This window comes from Galeopterus variegatus, unplaced genomic scaffold (assembly GCF_000696425.1).
Source record: "Galeopterus variegatus unplaced genomic scaffold, G_variegatus-3.0.2 Scaffold7662, whole genome shotgun sequence".
Classification (NCBI taxonomy): Eukaryota; Metazoa; Chordata; class Mammalia; order Dermoptera; family Cynocephalidae; genus Galeopterus; species Galeopterus variegatus.
The window spans coordinates 65,798-72,088 of record NW_007733773.1 but is presented as its reverse complement, the minus strand read 5'-3'; positions in this window follow the sequence as shown (position 1 = coordinate 72,088).

Genomic DNA, 6,291 nt, shown 5'->3' with positions numbered 1-6,291 from the left:
CATAGCCAAAGCAATGCTGAGCAAAAAAAATAAAGCTGGAGGCATAACACTACCTGACTCTGCTCCCCTTTTAAATTCTGGCTTTACATCATGCCTTTTCTGCCATAACTCAGCATAGGCTGTTAGAAATAACCATGCAGCATCCTTAATGCTTTGCTGCTTGGAAATTTCTTCCGCCAAATACTCTGGTTCACAAGACTTAAGTCCCACCTTCCACAAAGTCCAAGGGCATGGACACAATGCAGCCAAATTCCTTGCGGGGGGGGAGCAAGGGTGATCTTTTGTCCAATTCCCAATAAGTTCCTCATTTCTATCTGAGACCTCATCATCCGCATGGCCTTTACTGTCCACATTGCTATCAGCATTCTGCTCGCCACCACATAAGTCTCTAAGACATTCCGAATTTTCCCTCGTCTTTTTCTCTTCTAAGTCCTCCAAACTCCTCCAACCTTTGCCCATTACCCGGTTCCAAAGCTGCATCCACATTTTCAGGTATTTGTTTAGCAACACCCCACTCCTCGGTACCAATTTTCTGTATTAGTCCGTTTTGTCTTGCTATAACAGAAATACCTGAGACTGGGTAATTTATAAAGAAGAGAGGTTTATTTGGCTTATGGTTCTGGGACAGCTGCATCTGGTGTGGGCCTCAGGCTGCTTCTACCCATGGCGGAAAGTGGCAGGCAGCTGGCAGGTACAAACCGATCACATGGCAAGAGGAAGCAAGAGAGAGAGAGAAGGTGCCAGGGTCTTTTTAAGCAACGAGCTCTCGCAGGAACTAATAGAGCAAGAACTCACTCATTAATCCCCCCTCCCCCAGGGGAGCATTAATCCATTCATGAGGGATCCACCCCCATGACTCAGTCAGTTTCCAACACCGCCACATTGGAGATCAAAATTCCACATGAGTTTTGGAGGGGACACGCATCTAAACTCCATCATGTTACAATGGGCTTCAATGAGTGTTTGAGGGACATTCAATCCATAGCACTAACTGATAAAACTAGTTCTTGAGTTATTAAATGCTCTATGTGAGAGTGTGTGTACTATTTCTAAAAGTGGGTGGGAGCTCTCTTGGGTGACTGTCAAGTCTGTCAGTTTTCTGAGAATCACTGGTCCAATGGCAGCGCTAGGTACATAGGAGGTGCCCAATAAGTACTGGGGGAACGTATTGATTATGCCATTTTATTTTCTGTATGCTTTGACACTTGGGGCCTTCCTGACCTTGGAGAGACTGCTCCTGCCAAGGCTCACTAATGATAGAGATGACAAATAGCTCACCTGTAAGCACGCCTTTTATATGCAGACTAACCAATCCACGGTCTTCTTACCTCCACTTTTTCTATTGACTCTACACTCTGGGCCATTATTCATCTGTCCCAATCACCCCAGGGCCAGGTACCAGAACACTAGAGACATCCCCACTGAAATTATTCAAAATAAACAATCCTAAATCTGCCTCCTCTACCTTGCCCGTTCCTCCCACAGAAACCACAATAAAGGCTCTTGCTCATGTTTTCTTCCTGTACCCTCTGCCTCCTGACCAACCCTGATGCTTTCTTCGTGGCCCCCACATGGCATGGCATTCCCCCTTCTCTTGGGAACTGTGAATAACAAACTTATTTCTTCAATGGCAATTGTCTCCTGATCTGTTGTCCTCACCATACCTGAATAATAATAAAACCTACATTTTCAAACAGGGAATAAATACATAACCACATCATTCTAAACTCTCTATATAAAAATGTTGCAATTTACCCACCCCCAAAGAGAAAACCTCTTGTTAGTGGTTTAAGTGGATTTATGTATCTCCATCACAGGAGTGCAAGCTCCTTGAAGGCTGAGATTGAGAATGGATTTGTTCTGAGCCATTTACACTTCCAATGCCGAGCATGAACAAGTTCTTAAAAATTTTCAAATCGATTCACTAATTCTTTTTTTCTTTTTTGCACAAATCACTTCAGAGATTCATCTTGCAACTCAATCCTAAATTTCATGGTTTTGTTAACTGAGGAGACTAGTCCCAATTTAACAATGGCATTGGGTTTGAAACATGTTGTCCCAATAGTGAATTCCTGTTCACCTCAGTTCCCTTCCTCCCTTCCTAAAAACCTGCTATGTTGGGGTTTGCTTGGGTACCATCTGACCTCAGGACTCAGCACAGCTTCACCCCTCTTAGAAGCTGGCTTTGACCTCTTTAGCCAATAACGATCTTCCTCTTCTTTGAGCTCAAATTCTTTCTGACTTCTCTTTCTTAGCTCCCCATTGATACTTCCCACCGAGTATTGCTTGTTTTCTTCATTGCAGGGTTTTGACAATTGTTTATTGATTCTCAAATAGCTCTCTTCCTCTCTCTCCCTACCCTGGATCCTGTTGTTCTTGGTGGGGCAGCTCCATCCTACCCATGGTCCAGGGCTTGAAATGCTGGAGCCCAAGTGGCACAAGTAGAAACAAACTGATTGCACAGAAAGTGTTTTAGTTTTCATTTTCAAAAATCTCTCTTGATGAACATGTGTCCCATGGCCTCCTTTGGTCACCGATCCACTGATTTGTGTTTATCCTTTTGGATTTCCAGATCCTACTGGAGTTAATAGAGGAGGCTCATAAGTATTTTTGTCAGAAACAAGAGCCTCTTCAAATCAAGATCTTGCTCTCTGTAAGTAATACCATCCATCACCCTCTTACTTGTTTTCTTCAAGACTTCCCACAGGGGCATTAAGCTCATCACCCAGGCAACCTGGAACTTCCAGTTGTCCTTTGGGCTTCACTGACATCTCCTACAGTTTATGGTAAAGGGTGACCAGATGAGCTCCAATGATGCTGAATGGAAGAGTCTCCAGAGCAGGCAGCCTACAGTGCGTGCCAAAGGCTCCTCTCATATGAATTTCAGGGTGGTCAGAGGCTGTCATGACTGGGGCCCGCTGTGAAACTGCAGTCAGAACAGCTGATGATGGTACAAATATAAATCTGTCATTCTCTGGTTAGCTCTCATAGCTCCCCTTTGCCATATGATTCACTCTGGGGTTCATCTTAATTTTTTAAAAAATTAAACCTTTGGTTTGAGATCATTCTAGTTGTACATTCAGTCTTAAGTAATAAGACAAGGAGAGTTCCTGAACTCTTTACCTAGTTTCCCAGAACAGTAACTGTTGCAGAATTACAGCACAATAGCACAAATTGTTATTGACATCTGCAGCAGGGTCAGGGTGGGTGCCCCAGCAGAAGGGTGGGAGCTGCCTCCTTATTGCCAGGAAAGGTCCAAATCCAGGCTTCTCCACCTCCATGTACCCCCAAAGTAGGGATGCTCCTGATTTCTGCTGGGTGAGGGTTGAGTTCGGGCTCTGCAGGCCTCTCTACTAACAAAGTGGATGGAGATGTTCGTGATAGCCCTGTGGGGATTTAAGTTCCAGCTCCCCACTGGCTTCCCTGACACCACTCTGATGTGGGGTTGGGGGCACCTGGTCACAGCTTGGTGAGGGTGGAACCAGGCTCCTCACCTGGGCTTTACTGCCATGGGCGGGTGGAGTGGCTATTTGTTTCTGTGGCGTTCAGCTGGAGTACGGCAGTTTTTTTCTAGAAGACCCCCTTCCTGGTCCTTTGGTTAGAGAGAGCAGACTTCTGTTGGAACTTCTTTCGTCTGTGCTGTTTGACTTTCCAGTTCAAGTCTGGGACATACGAGGCCACAAGAAAATCCAGGGAAATCATTGTCCTCATTCCGGGGTCATGAGATCCCACCCCGGGCTGCTTTCTTCTCTGCACTTTTCAGATTCTTCTTATTTAAAATGTCCAGGATTTTTAGTTGACCTAGCTGGAGGAATAGGAAAAAGTACATCTACTCTATCTTTTTTGGAAGCAGAAGCTCCCAGGTGTCTTTTTCTTTCTTTTTTTATTGTGGTAAAATATATATAAGGATTGACATTTTATGCATTTTTAAAACACACCATTACATGGAATTTATTACATTCACAATGCTTTGTAACCACTACTTCCATTTATGGCCCAAACTTGTTTGTCATCCTAAATGTAAACTCCAAATGCACTAAGCCTAATTTCTCATCATTCCTTCCTCCCAGGTTCTGGTAACTTCTAATCTACTTCTGTCTTTGAACTTTTTTTCTTTCTAATTTATGTTTTTTTAATTGACCCATGATAATTGTGTATATTTGTGGAGTACAATGTGATATTTGGGTAGATTTATACAGTGGGCAATGATCATATCAGGGTATTAAGCTTGTACATCACCTCCAATATTTGTCACCTCTTTGTGTTGGGACTTTTCAACATCCTCTCAACTAGCTACTTGAAGTTATACAGTAATTCGTTGTTGACTGTAGTCTTCTGTATTGCTATAGAACACTACATCTTGTTCTTTCTATCTCTCTACAATTTTATATCCATTGACCACTATTCCCTCTCCCCCTCCCCTAACTGGTTTCTAGTAACCACTATTACACTGTCTGCTTCTGTGAGATCAACCTTTTTAGCTTCCACTTATAAGTGAGAGCTTGTGGTATTTCTCTTTCTGTGTCTGGCTTATTTCACTTAACATACTTTTCTCCAAGCTCATCCATGTTGTTGCAAATGGCAGAACTTCATTCTTTTTTATGGCTGAGCAGTATTCCAATGGGTATATATACCATATTTTCTTTATCAAAGCATCTGATGGTGGACTTTTAGGTTAGTTCCAAATCACGGCTATTGTGAAGAGAGCTGCAATAAACATGGGAGTGCAGGTTTCCCTTCAGTATGTTGGTTTCCACTCCTTTGGATACATACCCAGTAGTGGTGTTGCAGTATTGGTTTAAAAAACCAACTTTTCATTTGATTGATCTTTTGCATTATATTTTTAGACTCAACTTCACTTATTTCTATTCCAAATTTTCCTCTTAATAGTACCTTGGCTGTATCCCATAGATTTGGTATATTGTGTTTCTGTCTTCATTTATTTCAGGAAATTTTTTGATTTCCTTTTTAATATTTTCTTTGGCCCACTAGTTGTTCAGGAGCATGTTGTTTAATTTCCATGTTTTTGTGCAGGTTTGAAAGTTCCTCTTGTTATTGATTTATAGTTTTATTCCATTATGGTCAGAAAAAATACTTGATATGATTTTAATTTCTTTGAACTTTTTGAGACTAGTGGCCCAGTGTATGGTCAATCTTGGAGAATGTTCCATGTACTGAAGAAAAGAATGTGTATTCTGTAGCTGTTGGATAAAATGTTCTGTAAATGTATCTTAGGTCCATCTGGTCTAAAGAGCCATTTATTTATTTATTTTTATTTATCTATCCATCTATTTATTTATCTATGTGGGGTAGAGAGTTATGTTTTTTTTTCTAATTTCATTTTTATTTTACATTACACAATGTAAACATTTTTTTGTGGCCCTTTACCAATGACTCCCTAAACCCCTCCGCCTTCCCCTTTCCCACTTCTGTTGGCCTCAGTTCTGTTCTCTCCTTTTGAAAATTCAAGGAATTATTGTGACTGTTGTATCTTTGTTTGTTTGTTTATTTATTTATTTATTTATTTTTCAAGTCCCACTTATGAGTGAGGACATGTGGTATTTCTTTTTCTGGACCTGGCTCATTTCACTTATAATTTTCTCTAAGTTCATCCATGTTGCTACGAATAGTAGAATTCCATTGCTTTTAAAAAAAATTCTACCATATACACATGGTATATCCATTGTGTATATATTCCATGTTTTCCTTATCCAGTTGTCCATTGATGTACATTTAAGTTGGTTCAAACACTTAGCTTTTGTAAATAGTGCAGGTATCACTTTGACATAATGATTTCCATTCCTTTGGGTATACACCAGCAGTGGAATTGCTGAGTCATATGGCAGTTCTATTTGTAGTTTCTGTAGTTGTTTGAGAAATTTTCATACTGTTTTCCACGATGGCTGCACTAATTTACAGTCCCAACAACAATGTAGGAGGGTTCCCCTTTCTCCGCATCCTCGCCAGCATTTGTTATTCTGTCTTTTTTATTATGGCCAGTCTAACCGGGGTGGGATCATATCTCAGTATGGTTTTGGCTTGCAATTTCCTGGTGCTGAGTGATGTTGAGCATTTTTTCATATGTCTGTTGGACATTTGTATGTCTTCCTTTGAGAAATGCCTATTCAGCTCCTTTGCCCATTTTTTAATTGGGTTATTTGTTATTCTTACTAAATTGTCTGAGTTCTTTGTATATTCTGGATATTAATCCCTTGTCAGATGCATAGTTTTTTTTGTTTGTTTTTTTTTTGTCTTTTGTCTTTTTCCATTGCAACCCTCAGTGTCGCGCCC